Source organism: Lissotriton vulgaris, chromosome 6 (genome assembly GCF_964263255.1).
Source record: "Lissotriton vulgaris chromosome 6, aLisVul1.2, whole genome shotgun sequence".
NCBI classification, from domain to species: domain Eukaryota; kingdom Metazoa; phylum Chordata; class Amphibia; order Caudata; family Salamandridae; genus Lissotriton; species Lissotriton vulgaris.
The window spans coordinates 1,921,384,525-1,921,402,996 of record NC_141694.1 but is presented as its reverse complement, the minus strand read 5'-3'; positions in this window follow the sequence as shown (position 1 = coordinate 1,921,402,996).

The following is an 18,472-nucleotide window of genomic DNA, read 5'->3' as shown; positions in this document are numbered from 1 at the left end:
ACAACAAAGATAACCCAGACATTGGGCCAGAACAATCTATGGCAGAACAATCTTTGGCAGGCACCACAGGACTGAGCCCATGGTGCCAAAATACACTTCAGAATCCCCAGCTTCAGGTGAGATGGCTGTGGCAGAAGAGATGGGAACCTGAGAGCATGGTTCAAAGCAAGCAAGGTGACCCTCCCCTGAGCGGTCTGGAGGCAGCGAAACAGAGCTGCTCGCTTTTGGAAGCACGATTCACAGGGGAAACAATGGGGGTAATTGCACCATGACTGAAGAGAGTCACTGACAGAATATCGAGAAACAGAAAACCGACCTACAGAAATATCAACACAAAAATATCGAAGTCAAGAATATCGACATCCTATCTACATTATGGTAGGTACAAAAATATTGAAAAAATAATATCGATGTCAAAAATATCGTTGTTAAAAATATAGATTTTTTCAAAGTTTCAAAAATAATGTAAAATAAAGTAAATATTACATAAAATAAAATAAACATAGTTAAACATTTTTTAAAATGTTTAACAACTATAACTAATATATATAATGTAAAAATAAATTAAACATATACATATTATATATAATATGTATACTTGCTTAATAATATTTTGTAATAATTATTTTATTGACTTATAAATTGTTAAAAAATATCATCTATACACATAAAATAATAATATAAATAAAAATTAAATAATTATATAGAACACATTTTTAAAAAGTATATTATTTTTAATATTTTTACAATTAATTATGTACTACATTAACTAAAATAATAAAAAATGTTAGATAATGAAGGGAATACAATTACTTTTACAACTCCAAACAGTGTAACAGTAGGGAAAATGTTGGATAGCGTAGGGGTAAAAATTACTCTTCCCACTCCAAAGAGTGCAACAGTAGAGAAAGTGTTTGCTAGCGTATGGCTAACAATTAGTATTTCCACTCTAGTGAGTGCAACAGTAGGAAAAGAGTGGGATAGGGGGAGGGGTTAAAATTACTATTCCCACTCCAGTGAGTGCAACAGTAGGGAAAGTGTTGGATAGCGTTGGGGTTAACATTACTATACCAACTCTAGTGAGTGTAACAGTGTGGAAAATGTAGGATAACATAGGAGTTAAATTAACATACTTATTAATTAATTAATTAATTGAAAACATAATAATTAAGTAGCAAAAATATTAATAATAAATACCAATAAAATTAAATAAATAGTTAATTAACTAACATTAAATTACTTCCCACCCTATTCCCCTATAAACGCGCATCCTGCTACACAAAAAGATAACACAATTAATTAAATAACAATACATTAATAACCAATACCAATTAATAAAAATTATAATGTACTTCCTACCCTATTCCCCTATGACCCACAACCCTATACACATACAACATAACACATTTAATTTAATTATCAATTAATCAATTCATACAAATTAATTACCAATTAATAATTAAAGAAATATAAATTATTTAACAATAACTAAAAATATAATAACACATTAATTATAATTAATAGAAATAGAAATTGAGCAATTAATACAAATGAATTACCAATTCATAATTATTTAACAGTAAAATATTAATAATTTAAAATTAAATATAAAATATTAATTATAATTTAATTACTTCCCACCCTATTCCACTATAAACCCACAACAAGCTACACATAAAAAATAACACATTTAATGTCATTATTATCACTCCCTCGCAAGACCTCTGCAACTCACTCGCCGCTTTCTTCCACCGCAAGATCGCCAACATACACAACAGCTTCGACGCACAGACCACACACCCCATCACCGAACCAACGCCCACCACCACCACTGTTATATCCTGCTCTTCCTCTATCTTTGTCCCTCCTTAGTGTTAGTGTCTGCTTGTCTATGTCATGTCTCTGTGATGTCATCCATGATTCTACCTGTTGCTATTCAAGGGATTTATCAGTTACCTGGAGGCTGAGCAGGAAGTTATCTGCTCCTGGTGGGGTTTCTTACCATATTACATTCCTACCTGAATGCTGTACCTTCTATCTAATCTCAAGAATAAATATACTACATGTACATTACAACAAGGACCCATGGGGGCGTGGCTAAGCACGCAATGGCGGAGGACGTGCTCGGGTAGAGCTCTGTGAAAAGCTCCCCTTCCCCGAGCCAATTATCCGCCGATTTGCATCGAGGCCGCCAGCAATTGCAGGCGGACACCCGCGGAGACCATCACGGCGGACTGGCCGACTTTTGTCCCGAGGCTCCGCCGGGCCGGACCCCGGCCTGCCCTACGGCTCTCCAGCGGACTTGGAGGCCACCTTGCCAGCAGTGCAGCCAGGAGAGACCCCGGCCTCGGCCCAGCGTGAAGGCCCCGGCCTGCACTCCTCGAGGGCCGCCGGCGGACCCCCGGCACACCGGCAGCGACCACCCTCGTCACCACTGCCCCGGCCGGCAAACCACGGCAGCCCAGCATCCGCGCTGCAGCGCAGCTTGACCCGGTGAGGAGGGGGGAGTCGGGAGGCCCCCCGGGACGCCGCACGCCGCCAGGCGCTGCCCGGAGAGACACAGGCTCACGGACTGCCACGGAGGGACCGGGGCGGAGAGGCCGCCCACAATCTGCCACCGCACCCGGCCCGTGCACCCTGGGGGCCGCCAGCAACCCACCACCGCCCAGACGAAGCCCCAACACCCAACGCCCCAGCCACGAGCCCGGTAACGCTGCCTCCGGAGCGCCGGAGAGGGCTGTGCAGCGCGTATTGTGAGTCACGCGGAGGGGCTGGGGCGGAGAAGCCACACTCATCACGCCGCCACGGATCGGTGGCGGGCGGCACAGTGGACACCCCCCCCCCCGCAGTGGAGGCACACGCAGGGACATTTGCAGACTCCCCCCCCCCCCCCCTCTGCACAGGCACACGTGCGGGGAGGAAGGAGGGACCGGCCTCACGCGAGACGCCCGGACCCTTGAGACACCCGCTACACCGGGGCCTGCGTGGCGGAGCGGGGCCACGGAGGAGCGAAGACCTGCCGCAGTCGGGAGTGGACCCCAGACCAACGTACCACCAACGTACCACCAACCCGGGCCGGGGTGACCCCAGAGGTGCCACCAGAGAAGCGGGGACAATCAATCTACTGGTCGTCCACCACGGCACATGTCAGGAGGGGTGCGGACCCGCACCGGGACTGGTGGGGCCCTGCAGAAGGGGAAAACGAACAAACAGCTCAACAAAATGGCTGCCGAGCAGCTGGCCACGAGGCTGGACAGCGTCCTGGCGGCCGTCGAACGGATGGAACAATCGCTCCAGCAGACCAGGACCTCCCTAGAGACCAAGATAGACGGCGTGGCCGTGGACCTAACCCTCCTGAGAGACGACCACAGGAAGCTGTCCGACCGAACCAAGGTCCTGGAAGGCGCAGTGAAGGAGATAGAGCCCAAAGTCACCCAAACGGACAGGCACGTGCAGGACCTCCTGAACAGAGTAGAGTTCCTGGAAGACAGGGCCGAAGATGCGGAAGGGAGGGCGAGACGCAACAACATCAGGCTAGTGGGTGTCCCGGAAAAATGGGAAGGGAACCACCCGGCACAACATGTGGAAGACTGGCTGCGGACCCTGTTGCCTGAAGGCACGCTCTCGCCCCACTTTGTCGTGGAACGAGCACACCGGGTGCCGACCAGACCCTACACGACCGGCGCCAACCCAAGGCCACTGCTCTTCAGGATACTGAATTACAGGGACCGCGACACAGTGCTACGGGAAGCCAGGAAGATGGGTGAAATCCGCATCGACAATGCGACGATCATGTTTTTCCCCGACTACACCATCCAGGTGCAACGCCAGAGACATGACTTCCTGGAAGTTAAGAGGAGGTTGCGCACTGCAGGCCTCAAATACTCCCTGCTCTTCCCCGCAAAGCTGAGAGTGGTGGCAGGGGACAACACGTACTTCTTCGGGACCCCCGGGGAAGTCAGCGAGTGGCTTGACGGAGGCACGGACGCGGCGCCCAAGAACCATCGTGGGGGCGAGACAAGGCCCAAACGACGCGGCCCACGACACCGCCGGAGGCACGGCACGCAACAGTCCCAGCGGGCAGAGGGAGGGTCGCGACACTCTCCCCCGTTGGATCAGATGCTCCAGGAACAACGCGACGCGCTGCGGAAAGTTTCCCAACTCAGCAACCCACCCTCCCAGGAATCGCAACCCGAGGACGGCCAACAGACGGCGCCCAGTGACGACGACGAAGCCATCTACGGGATCCCGAACTCTCAGATCTCCGTGGAACTGCCGGTGGTCACACCGCAAACCTCAGACCTGGTCCACTAACTCCACAGAACGGTCTGGAACGTGACCGTCCAGGCGAGGGGGATGCGACAATGGCCGACGGGATGCTGAGGCGCGGCCAGCGCCAGGTGCAGCCGGGAGTGGGCTCCGCCCCCCCCCCTGCCTGCCGGATGGACAGCAGACCACGGACACAGTGAGTACTGCCCAAGTGGCGTTGGAGGCTGAGGGGACTGGTGATGGTGGGGTTGCCCCTTGACCCATGCTCATCCTTGACCACCTGCAGATGCGGCCTGGGGGGGGGGTACCCTCCCTGACTGGGGCCGAGAGCTCGAGCAGGACTGCGACCCTTCGCCCCAAAAGGACGGGGTCCACACAGGCGGGCCCCCATGGGACCAGAGCTACGTAGCGTGTCAGTGAACAGCCGGTGGCCAGCGAATGGCCTGCACCCTGAGGCTCGGGGTTGGAACTGGAACCCCTTTAACTGACTTAACTTCCTCTTAGCCTCGATCGTGCTTATGCGCACTGCCCCTTAGACTGGAACTGTTGTCCCTCTCACTTGAGATTATGGACGGTGGCTCGTTTCGCCACTGCCCCTTTGGTATTTCAGTGGGTCTCACCCACAGTTGGTTAATGTTGGTTATTGTTTATTCCCCGCCTAATGTTTACCTGAACAATGCAAAGTGTACTACGGGGAGTGGGGATGGAGGTGCTGAGTGTGGAGATGGGAGGGCCCCTGGTGGAGCGGCTGTTTGTGCGAGAGAAGGGGAGGAGTACACACCGCTAGTATGACCTCGGTTAAGATATGCACCTGGAATATTAGGGGAATGCACACACCCGCGCGCAGATACCAGATATTTTCCTATCTGAAAAGACAGCAGGTACAAATCGCGCTCCTGCAGGAGACGCACCTATGTGGGGCGGAGGTGGCTGCACTGCGGCGCAGGTGGAGGGGTCAGCTGTACGCCACAGAATACTCCTCGTTTGCCCGAGGGGCACTACTGTGGGTCAGGCCGGGCACTCCCTTCACAATGTCTGAAGTGATCACGGACCAGGAGGGGAGGTACGTACTGGTGAAGGGCCGGATGGACGGGCAGCCAGTAGTCCTGGCGTCCATTTACTCTCCAAACACAGACCAGGGAAGCTTCCTGACACATCTTTCGGAAAGATTGGCACCCTGGCACGGAGTCCCCTGGGTACTGGGAGGTGACTACAACACAGTGCTAGACCCTGTACTGGACCGCTCGACCCCACCCAGGCCAGATGCTGCATCTTTAGGGGCTGCAAAGGCGTTCACAAGGTGGGCGACACAGTGGGACCTCAGGGATGCATGGCGCGCGCACAACCCAGACACCAGGATATACTCATATTACTCGGGGGCACACACGCTACATGTCCGCCTGGACAGATTCATGGTGACAACGGAAATGCTGCCGCACATTACGGAGTCGCAATACCTCGGCCGGACACATTCAGATCACAACCCACACACGATGGCAATAGCATGGGAGCGCCCACACCCGCCCATACCCACGTGGCGGCTACAGCCTGCCCTGCTGCTCGACGCACCCTTCAGAGACGCCCTGCAGGCCCGAGTGGCACAGTACTTCACCGACAACTCGGGCACGGCGTCCTCCCCAAGCGTGGAGTGGGACGCATTCAAAGTGGTGATAAGGGGCCACTGCCTGGGCACACAAGGGAGCATACAAAAACAGTTAGAGGCGGACCTACGCAGGGTGGAGGCGGACCTGCTCCGCTGGGAAAGGGAGGCGGTGATCGGCGCGGATGACCGGCTGAGGGAGGCCCGAGAGGAACACACTGCGCTACTAGAGAGACTGAAACACGTCAACTTCGCGGCCCACTCGGCGCGGGTCCACCAACATGGCGACAGGCCGGGGAGATTGCTGGCTTGGCTGGTCAAACAGGAATCCCGCACGGAACCAGTATCCGCTATTCGGACAACTGGAGGGGAGATCGTATACACACAAAGTAAGATACACCAGGCATTCGTGGGGCACTACCAGGCCCTATACAAGTCACAGCTGAGGGTCTCAACGGCCACCATTGAAGGTTTCCTTGCGGACATCCAACTGCCCTCCCTGGCGAACGCGCAGCAGGAAGACTTGGGGGGTCCATTCACCCAAGAGGAATTGCGAGAAGCCATCTTCGCAATGTCCAACGGCAAGTCTCCCGGCCCTGATGGCCTGCCTGCCGAGTTCTTCAAGGCCTGCTCGGACGTACTGGTCCCGGAGATGCTCAAACTATATACACATGCGATTGAGGACTCGGCGCTCCCGCACTCCCTAAACGAGGCGAACCTGGTTTCGCTGTTGAAGCCAGATAAGGATGGCACGTGCATGGGGTCCTACAGGCCTCTAGCCATGTTGAATACAGACTACAAAGTGTTCACCTCCCTGCTGGCCCGCCGCCTGACCCTGGAGGTCCCGGCACTGGTGCATACAGACCAGAACGGGTTCATGCCGACGAGGAGCACTTCCCGTAACCTGAGACGTCTTTTCCGAGTCCAGGAGGCGGCCGCAATACACTGGCCGAGGTCGGGCTGCCTCGTCCTGGACCTGGAGAAGGCCTTCGACTCGGTGGAGTGGCCGTACTTGGGAGCGGTGCTAGACAAACTAGAAGTCGGGGATGCCTTCATGGACATGGTCGGGCTACTATACCAACGACCTAGCGTCCGAGTACGGACGGGCAGGCTGCTGTCGGAGACGGTGCGGGTGCGCAGAGGCACCAGACAAGGCTGTCCTCTGTCGCCCCTTCTCTTCTCCCTGGCAATGGAACCCCTGGCGGCTCTACTGAGGGACAAGGGAGTGGAATGGGGGATCCCGCTGGCTGACGGGGTGCACACGGTCTCGCTATACGCGGATGACCTATTACTGTATGTGCGTGACCTCACGTCGGTGCCAGCGACACTGTCGGACATATTCCAGACCTTTGCAGAGGTGTCAGGCCTCAGAGTCAATTGGACCAAGTCCGGAGTATACGCCTTCAGCCCGGACCTGGAGGAATGCGAGGTGCACCTTGGTGGCGCCCGGCTTACCTGGTACCCGACTACGTTCAAGTACCTCGGGTTGCACATTTACCGAGACCCGCAGAATATACTGGAAGGCAACCTGGTGCGTGCCGTGTCCTCGCTGAGGGCCCAGATGAACTTCTGGAAGACCTTGCCATTGAATGTACCTAGCCGGATCGCTCTGTCCAAAATGATCGCGCTACCGAGATTACTCTACCACTTTGCAAACATCCCACTGTATGTCCCCACAAGGATCTTCCGCGACCTGGAGGTGATGCTCCGAGGCCTGATCTGGAACACGGGGCGCCCGCGAGTAGCCCTGGCGAAGCTGTACTCACCGACGGCAGAGGGGGGGCTGGCAGTCCCCAATATGGAGTTGTATTACCTGGCAGCACAGCTGCAATGGGTCACATACTGGCTTAGCGACTCCCACCTCGACGACACCGCCAACGCAGACTACCAATGGACACACCCGCAGGTGTGTGCCCTGTTTCACCCACTGACCAAAGGTCCCCGACCCCTGCCCCTGCACATGGCCGTAGCCCGCAAATGTTTCCTTCGCTGCCTAAAGCTGACAAGGAACGTCAAACCGTATGCTCCAGCCCTCCCCCTGCTGGGCACCCCCCGGAGGAATGGGATGGTGTCGCCACGCAGCATGGAAACCTGGGTCGCAGCCGGAGTGGAGACTATGGGAGACCTCTACACGGATGGGGGCCTACTTCCTTTTACGGAACTATCGGAGGGCACTGGCCTGCCGCCAGGCCAATTCCTGCTCCACGCGTCAGTGGTGAGGGCCTACACGGAGTCCTGGGGGGACATCCAGGAGGAGCCACCGCTCCATCACTTGATCCAGTACCTACACGTTATGGGCAGAGGATCACACATTACACACTGGCTGGCGCAGGCGCTCCTCATACACACTCAGCGGTCCACACAACCAATTAGAGACAAGTGGGCGGCCCACCGGGGGAGGGATTGGACAGACAAAGAATGGAAGCTAGTCCTAGCCAGCCCTGTGAACATCCCACGTAACTCCCGATTCCGCACTATACAACTGTATATACTGCATCAGGCATACCTGTCGCCAGACAGAATAAATAAGTACTTCACGACAGACACAGCGGCCTGCCCCAGGTGCGACCTGCTAGACGCCGACGTACTGCATATGCTTTGGAGCTGCCCGACTCTGTCCACATACTGGGGGGAGGTGACATCGCTCCTGACGCACAGCACAGGCCCGGGGCTACCTAACACGTGGGAGGCATGCGTTCTTGGGCTATACAAGAGGACTAAACAAAATAGAACACTGGCTCGGTTCTGGGACCTAGGCCTCATCACGGCCAAGCGCCTACTCACCAGGCACGGGAAAAGCAGAGATCCACCGACTCCCGCACACTGGTACACATCCTTTCTCAACTGGGCCAGAGCAGAGGGCACGGCACTGCGAGGTGAGGAGATTGCGGGGTTGAGGCAATTCCCGATCGCACACGTCTGGGATGATATCCTGGGGTCCCTGCGGGGGGAGGGCGAGGCCAGAGGACTCACGCAGAGACAGCTGGGAAGGGCAGGAGCCCCGCGAGCGGCGACACCATAGACGGGGCCACACGCCGCGATGACCCCCGCCACCCCAACTGAGTGCGCGGCACTGACCCCCCCCAACACACATGCCACGACCAACAACCGGCCGCGCACACGAGGGCCCTCCACCACATAATAGATCGAACACTGCTCTTAGCAACTCTGCCTTGACCCAGTCCCCTAGAGTACACTTTCCCCCCCTTCCCCCCCCATGTCCGACCCCCCCCACGCAACCCCAAGTTAAGAGTTTCACACTCCTGTCCATGCCAGCCGCGTGAATACCCACCTCCACACAGCGGCGGTCAAGTACCACTGCCTGGACACTCGGCAGGGAACACGGGAGCGGGTGACACCCACCGACGGTACAACAGGGGCGACGCATACGTCTGCCACACGCGCCGCACACTGACTTGACAGATGGGGGGTCACCACCGCTCACCGAACCCGTTCTGCACCAGCTCTGCAGCTACATACATAAGCGAGCCACTGACCCCACATTTCATTGATGCGCCACCGGCGCATACCTAACACGTCGATGGGACGTTGGTGCCGTGCGCACCGATGGTACGTGGCGCGGCACTGGCATCACAGACACGCTGGGAAATACTGATATGGTCATCCCTGTTTTATGTTGAAAAAGTTACTGGTTGAATTATAGAAAAATGTAAAAATGAGACGTCAATTTTAGAACTGACTGTGTGCGTAATGTGAAGAGTATACATATTCCACCAGTGAAGAGGCACGCCGGACCACGAGCGAGAAGATGCATAATGCCCTCCCCTGTAACACTATGTCCCTACCATACACAGATTTCTTGCAGCCGGCCCGCAGGGTTGTAGGCTCAGCTATATGTACTGCACCTTTTTTTTTTCTCACAATAATAAACGTCTTCAAAAAAAAAAAAAAAAAAAAAAAAAAAATTACAACAAGGACCCATCATCTTTATTTTACTGAATTTAACACTGGTGACGAGGTAAAAAAGGACCCATTTAAAAGAAAAAGGACTTCATTGAATTTAAAAAGGACATCATTGCAACCAAAGACAAGAAGAGAAACGTTTAAAGTTCCTTTCCTGCTTCTGGGTACCCCACCGGTGTCTAAATCCAACCGACAGCCTCAACCCAGAGCATTGGAATAACCTTTGCTGAAGTAATACTACTACTATATCATCTGGCACTAGAGCAAACTTAAAGGACTCCCTGTTTTCATCTAGTGAGTCAGCGTTTTTACGTGAGTACCGTTGCTGCTGCTGTCTGTCCTAGGTGTGCCTTTGCTACTTCTGCAACCTCCTGTTTAAATGGAAGTGTGCTTGTGCTATTTCTGGAATCTGCTGTTTAAAAGATTGTCAGCTCACTTTGTGACTTCAGTTTATTGCCTGCACAACTTGTGCCAACCTGCTGTTTAAAGGTCTCCTGTTTACAAAAGCGCTACTAACTTGGACCGTTACAACCTGCAATTAAAATTAAAGTCTGCCTGCATCAATCTGTGTGAACTCCATGTTTCGGTACCTTGGAGGTTGTGCACTAGCAGTTTGAGTGAAGAGACGGCTATTCTACTTTGTTATTTGGCTTGCCGTGTGGCCTACGCTGAGACCTGATGCCTATTTCTGCCAATCACGTCCTGAGCATACTCTATAAACTGTGCTGGAATTCACATGCCAGCGCTTGGCTCTACACCATTTGGGAGTCTGTCTACATGCCTGACTTCGAGAATTGGAACTTGATCTGCACACCATTAATTTCTGACATTACACTACGTTTGGATTTGAAACCCGGGTGAGAGATCGCTCACCGGTGTTTGCTGTTTCATGATTTATTTATTTCCCTTGAAAAAAAAATTGTGTTCTCCATCAAGGTACTGTTTGATTTTCTTTACATTTTCCCATGGACATTTCTACAGAGCTGTTTGTGTCTCCCTTCATTCAAATGACAACGGTGACTACTTTTATTTTTTTTGATTTGTTATGTTTAAGATGTTGTGAACAATTTTGCATATTTCCTAATTTATGCAATGTGTAGTTAGCGCTGTAATTTACCCTTGAGTGCATTTCTTCTAAGTACTGTGGCGTGCTAAATATCGATTTATATGCTCAATGCTTAGAACTCTGTTTCTAGGTTATGTATGTATGCTGTTACATGTTCTTTTCTGTGTGGATTTGCAAGTGATACATTTTGAAATAATTTATTCTATTATTGCCTACTTTACTGGAGCCACGTTTGTGCTCAACCTTTGTTGAGGTGCTCATTTGCTTTCATTTTGGTGATGATTTGTAGGCGTTATGCTTATTGGGGTCATTTATGTGCTCAACTATGTTGAGGTGCTCCAGTTTGTTTTCATTCTTAGTGATGATGAGCTAGAGTGATGCTCAATTTTGATGTTTATTTCAGTTATGAACCACTTTATAGTGCTCTATTGTTAGAGGTGTTCATGTGCTTGCTATTAGAAGCCATAGAGGCTCAATTTTATTGTCATTTCAGATGAACCACTTATAGTGCTCTATGGTTAGAGGAGTTCATCTATTTACTGTCAGGAGCCGCAGGGCTCAGTTTTATTGCTGATTTTCTGTTACTTACTGTGAGGAGCTGCATGGGCTTACTTTTATTCTATTGATAGAGAAGTTGTGCATTTTCTGTGAAGAGCCGTTTTGTCATGGACCACTTTTACTGTGCTCTATGTTTAGAGGAGTTCATGTATTTACTTTGAGGAGTTGGGCTCATTTTTATTGTGCTTATTTTAGAGGAATCGAAAATATTCGAATTTGAGGAGTTGATATTTCATTTTCTATCTACGGTACTGAGCCATACTGTACCTTTGCTCATTTGTATTGAGATGTTAAGTATTCATTTAATTTAAGCTTACATTCTTTTGTTAGCTTACGGTGCTTGTACAACCTTTGTGCCTGCGCCCCTTTGATATCACCTCTTCTTTCCATCATGTTGAAGAGTGTTTATTTCTGGTGCATTTATGTTCTTTCTTTCTTCTGCCTTTCTGCTTCTGCCATCTTCTGTTTCATCTTATTCATTTTTTCAATTAAAGGAGGGAGGTGTGTTATATCCTGCTCTTCCTCTATCTTTGTCCCTCCTTAGTGTTAGTGTCTGCTTGTCTATGTCATGTCTCTGTGATGTCATCCATGATTCTACCTGTTGCTATTCAAGGGATTTATCAGTTACCTGGAGGCTGAGCAGGAAGTTATCTGCTCCCGGTGGGGTTTCTTACCATATTACATTCCTACCTGAATGCTGTACCTTCTATCTAATCTCAAGAATAAATATACTACATGTACATTACAACAAGGACCCTTCATCTTTATTTTACTGAATTTAACAACCACCCTCTGCAACTGGACCCCGATCAGCACCGAAGATAACGCCCGCACTATGAACTCCATCCACTCCGGATCACAAACCGACCCCTGCCCACACCACGTTTTCAACAAAGCCGACGCCATCATCGCACCTAAGCATGGGCTAATTTTGCGAATTCGCGATCTGTGAATTTGCGGATTTGCGAATTCACGATCCGCAAAATTCGCGAATTTGTGCGAATTTGCGGATGTTTGCTGGGTTTTTTGCGTGTTTGCGGGGTTTTGTGCGTGTTCGCGGGGTTTTGTGCGTGTTCGCGGGGCTTTTTGCGTATTCGCGAGCTGCTTGCATAGCGAAGTTACCCATGCAGTCGTTTATGGGAGAGGGAGAGAGAGATAGATAGATAGATAGTTAGACAGATAGATAGATAGATAGATAGATAGATAGATAGATAGATAGATAGATAGATAGATAGATAGATAGATAGATAGATAGATAGATAGATAGATAGATAGATAGATAGATAGAGAAAGAGAGGGAAAGAGAGAGGGAGAGAGAGAACAAGAGAAAGAAAGAGAGGCCGGATCTCTGAAGGGCCAGATTCCTGAGTTGCCCCTACAGAACATACAGCTTTTTATTTTTAGCAAAATGCATATGAAAATTGTGCTGTAAAGGTCTCTTTTAGTTTAACCCCTCCTGAGAACTCAAAATGGGTGTATTTGCCATCCTCTCCCTTCTTCCTGTTTTTTATATCTGTAAGTGCTTCCTGATGAGGTTTAATTCCTTGGACAGGTGTCTCGTTGCCTACTTGTAACTATTCTCTGACCCTGCTTCAAGGGTCATAGCAGGGTCAGAGAATAGTTGCAAGTAGGCAACGAGGCGCCAGGAAGCAATTAGCAGCAGGTGTCCAAGTTGAAGTTAATTTGTTTTTAACCATTTTGTAAAAGGTTACAAAGAAATTAGGTTCAACTTTTGCACCTGCTGCTGTAACCCTTGCTTGGCTGAAAATTCGTCCCCGCTGATTTGCGGATTTTACCGCGTTTTCGCGAGATTCGCAGATCGCGAAATCACGGAAAATCCGCAAATTCGCCCGCGAAATGGATTTTACGCCCACCCTTAAACGCACCCCATCTCCGGGACATCATCAACTCCTCCTTCCACACCGCCACCTTCCCGGAGAGCTGAAAGCACGCCGAGCTTCCGCCATCCTGAAGAAACCAACGGCAGACCCCACCGACCTCAAGAACTACCGTCCCATCTCGCTCCTCCCTTTTCCTGCCAAAGTCATCGAGAAGACCGTCAACAGACGGATCCCTCGACCCCTCGCAGTCTGGGTTTCACGCCAACCAAAGCACCGAGACCGCCCTAATCGCTGCCACCGACGACATCAGAACCCTGATCGACAACGATGAAACAGCGGCCCTCATCCTCTTGGACCTCTCTGCGGCATTCGACACCGTCTGCCACCTCATCCTAGTGAAGCGCATCAACAACATCGGAATCCGAGAGAAAGCTCTAGAGTGGATCATCTCGTTCCTCGCCGGAAGAACCCAGAGAGTCCGTCTCCCCCCGTTCAGATCCAAGGCCACCGAAGTCATCTGCGGCGTACCACAAGGATCTTCACTCAGCCCAACCCTCTTCAACGTCTACATGAGCCCCCTCGCAGCCATCGCACGCCAACACAACCTCAACATCATCTCCTACGCCGACAACACCCAGCTGATCCTCTCCCTCACCAACGACCCCACCTCCGCGAGAGCCAACCGGCACGAAGGGATGAAAGACGTCGCCGACTGGATGAGGAACAGCCGCCTTAAACTGAACTCAGACAAGATGGAAGTCCTCATGCTGGGATCATCACCCTCCGCCTGGGACAACTCCTGGTGGCCCCCGGCCCTGGGCACCGCTCCCAAGCCAATGGACCACGCACGCAACCTTGGTTTCATCCTGGACTCCTCCCTGTCGATGACCAGACAAGTCAACGCCGTTTCATCTTCGTGCTTCAACACCCTGCGCATGCTCCACAAGATCTTCAGATGGATCCCCACTGAAACCAGGAAGACAGTTACCCAGGCACTCGTCACCAGCCGACTGGACTACGGGAACACCCTCTATGCCGGAACCACAGCCAAACTCCAAAAAAGACTCTAGCGCATCCAGAACGCCTCCGCACGACTCATCCTGGACATCCCCCGACACAGCCACATCACCGGACACCTGAGAGACCTGCACTGGCTCCCCGTCAACAAGAGAATCACGTTCAGACTCCTCACCCACGCACACAAGGCTCTCCACGACCTAGGCCCCAAGTACCTCAACGACCGCATGACCTTCTACACGCCCACCCGCCAGCTATGATCGACAAGCCAAGCCCTCGCCACCGTACCACGAATCCGCAGAGCCACCGCCGGAGGAAGATCCTTCTCCTACCTGGCAGCCAAGACCTGGAACTCCCTCCCCACCCACCTTCGGCGAACCCAGGACCATCTCTCCTTTAGAAAGCAGCTCAAGACCTGGCTATTCGAGCAGTGACATACCCCCTCCCCCAGCGCCTTGAGACCCTCCCAGGTGAGTAGCGCGCTATATAAATGCCTTGATTGATTGATTGATTGAATTATCAATTAATCAATTATTAACAATATATTGACAATTAATATTGAATTAATAATACATTATTTGACCATAAATAATAAATATTAATACATTAATTAATATAACTATAAATGAATCAATTAATAGACATTATATACTAATTAATAATTAGCCAACAATAAATTAATAATCAATAAAAATAAATACAAAAGTATTAATGCATTAATTATAATTAAAATATTTCCCACCCCATTCCCCGATAAACCCACAACCTGCTCTGATAATAAAACGCAAAATGCACAAAAAAAACTAATACTCATGTCTAAACATTTCATTCATATATTTAAAAATAATTAAAAAACATTACAAAAAATATTAAACACATTCATGTAAAATACATACTAAAAAACATAACACTAATATAAATGATATAAAAAAATAATATTACTTACCTTAAGTCGATATTCTGGTCACCGACATTCTTGACTTCAATATTCTGTCCCTACGATATTTAAAAGTCGATATTACTGTAGGTCGATAATAAAAAATCGATATTTTGACTGAATACCAACTGAGGAGGTAACTATATCGGAGGTGGACAGTCCAGGGATGCATGAACCATTGAATAAACTCAACTGGATTTCCCCCAAAGAACTAGTGTTTAAATCTGCACCACTTACGAACAGCTCTGATGTAGAACATCGAGTGCCACTCCCAGCAATCAAACCAGTAAGGACACAGAGAATCAAGCCTGAGGACCATGACCAGCTTTCATACTTCAGCACAGAAGAATGGGAGGACCTGTTGGCAACGTACATTCAGGACTCACTAACTAAACACAAGCGTGTCTCCTCAGAAGAGCTGAATGAACAAGCGCACCCGGAAGTAGGAGAGACCCGAGTGGCATATAGAACAACTGCAGATACAGGACCAGGAGATCTTTCTGGGGAGGTGCAAAAAACAGACCCTTGAAGTGCCTGGACAAGCCTGCTAAAAACAGTACAACTTCTGGTGGAGCTACTTCAATATCAATCAGACAAAATGGACACACGCTTAACACCCTGGAAGTTTTTGTGGTAGCTATCGATGGGAAGCTGGGAACTTTAAATACTTTCTTTCAAAAGACCCAGGAACATACACAAGTCAACAAACCAAGCTGTGGATGTGGTCCTGGTATTGACACACTAGCCTCCCTGTCCACCTTGTTGAGCAATCTGTGCACACAGATCAAAAAACATTTCAGCGCCCAAACGGACTGGCCCCAGAAGACAAATCCATCACAGTAACATAAGATATCACATAAACATACCAGGCTACCATCATTTCACAAAAAACAAAATACAAAAAAGATAGCAGGAAAAAAGAAACAATGCTAAATCAACCTGCAAGTCACTTTCTGAGCCACCAACAGGATAATGAAATAAATGCAAAGCAAAGACATGCCCAAAGAAGTGAAGGTCATAATTAAAAAACGGACCAAAATTAGGAAGGCTCAAAAGCAGCTCAAGAAACGCTAATTACACTGGAAGGGAGTTATCCAAATTAAGACATTGAAAAGGGATTCAACCAAAACCACACCATAGAAATGTCCTGTGCAGCAATGTCATGGACGTGACATCAACAACCCTTCAAAGAGAGGGAGAAACAGTAGAAAACAACACTGACAGCCATCTGGCTAAAATAAATTAAATGTACTAGCAGTCTATCAAGGTATTAACAACATTTTTAATTTATAGACAAGACAAGGACTGCCAGGCAACTATGACTAGCCTGAATATCTCAAACTGTTAGATTTGGGGGTCTCTAGGTGCCACAGGTAGGTACTTGTGAGAAATAGGGAACCATGTCTCTAGTCAGGGTAAAGGGGATACACTCCTAAAATAACTCCTGCTCACCCCCTTGGTAGCTTGGCATGAGCAGACAGGCTTATCTCGGAGGCAGTGTTTAAAGCATTTGTGACCACATACAGTAACCCAGTGACAACACTACAAATGGACACCCAAACAAGCTTTATATCAAAAACAAGTATTCTTTATATAGACTTAACACAAGACCATTAAACGACAAAAATCCACAATACTATACTTAAGATGGTAGTTTTATCTTAGTTCAGTTCAGTGTTTAAGATGCAACACTTTGCGTCAATGTACCTTACGATGCTTTGCGCTTCCACAACAAGTAATGTTGCAGCGATGGAAATCCTGCAAAGTTCCGGTGCAAAGAAATAAAGACGTGAAGATCTTCCAGATGCGGCACGCATATCCGAGGATGCGAAAAGTCTCAGTTCGATGCATCAGCTGCAGCGGTGACACCCTTGTTCAGCAATGCAACGGCAACACCCTTGGCTGCAGCACTCTTTTCCGACATTGCGAGAGGCTTCCGCACAATGCGACAACTACAGCGGCGCGATCCAATATGTAATGGCAGCAGCTCCGATGGCGGCGCACTTCTCCGGGGATGCGAGGCACTTTTCTCGATACGGTGCAATACGACAGCTACAGCACCGACATACACGATGCGACAGCAGCAACAGCGACACGCTTCCCCTTCATTGCGAGACGCTTCTCTTCGATGCTGGGCAATACGACAGCTACAGCGCTGACATTATAGATGCGATGGCAGCAGCAGCGACGGCGACACGCTTCTTCCTCATTGAGTCGCGCTCCCAGCTACTTGCAACACACAGTACCTCAGAAGGCCTCAAAACAGCAGCAGGCACTTCCAAAGACCTCTGGGTAGCTGGGGGTTGACGTCTGTTGTCCCTAAGACTTCAGCAGGAGGCAAGCTCTGTTCCAAGCCCTTGGAGATACTTCACAAGTTGAAAATAAAGCACACAAAATTCTTTCTCCTTTCTTTGGCAGTCAGGCAACCACTGAATGCCAACCCCCCAAGCAGCACTTCCGCTTAGGGATAGTCTTGCCTCAGTTTCTTCAGTTTCCTCTCCTCAGCAAAGGTTTCTTCTTGTATTCCAAAAGTGATCTGATTTCTTGGGGTCGGGTCCCAATATTTATAACCCAAAATCCTTTGTCCTCTGAGGGCAGAGGGGCCTTTGCCCAGTCCAAACCAGTTCTGGAGCACTCTGTTTATAAGACTCATTCATTCCTTTCACAGGGGAGAAACATCAGACGCCCCACAGGAGGTGGAGCCAGCATTGTGGAAGGCAGGCACAGCCCTATTCAGGTACCAGCTGCTACTCCTCCCACCCATCTAGATGCAGATCTCTCTGTTCACCACTGGGCTGACTCATTCTGTCTCCTGGTTTCCCCCAGCCCTGTCACTCAAACTCCAGACAAGGAAAACACAACCTAGCAGAGGCAGGGTTTGGATAGTTAGACAAGAAAATACCTACTTTCTAAAAGTGGTATTTTCAAACACAGAATGTTAAACCCAACTTCACTAAAAGATGTATTTTATCATTCTGAGTCCAGGCATACTAAACTTGAATTTCTACCATGTTCTCTGAGTCAGTTAGGATTATAAAAATGTATTAATCTTACTGCCCATTCTGGCCTATGGAGAACATGTAGCCTTGCAATAGTGAAAAACAAAAATGGCTGTAAATCACTATTAGGACATGCCACATACACCAGGGCTTGTCCTACCTTATACTTACAATGCACCCTGCCCTTGGGCCTACCATAGGGGTGTCTGATATGAAGAAAAGGGAAGGTTTAAGGACTGGCAAGTGGGTGCACTTGCCCAA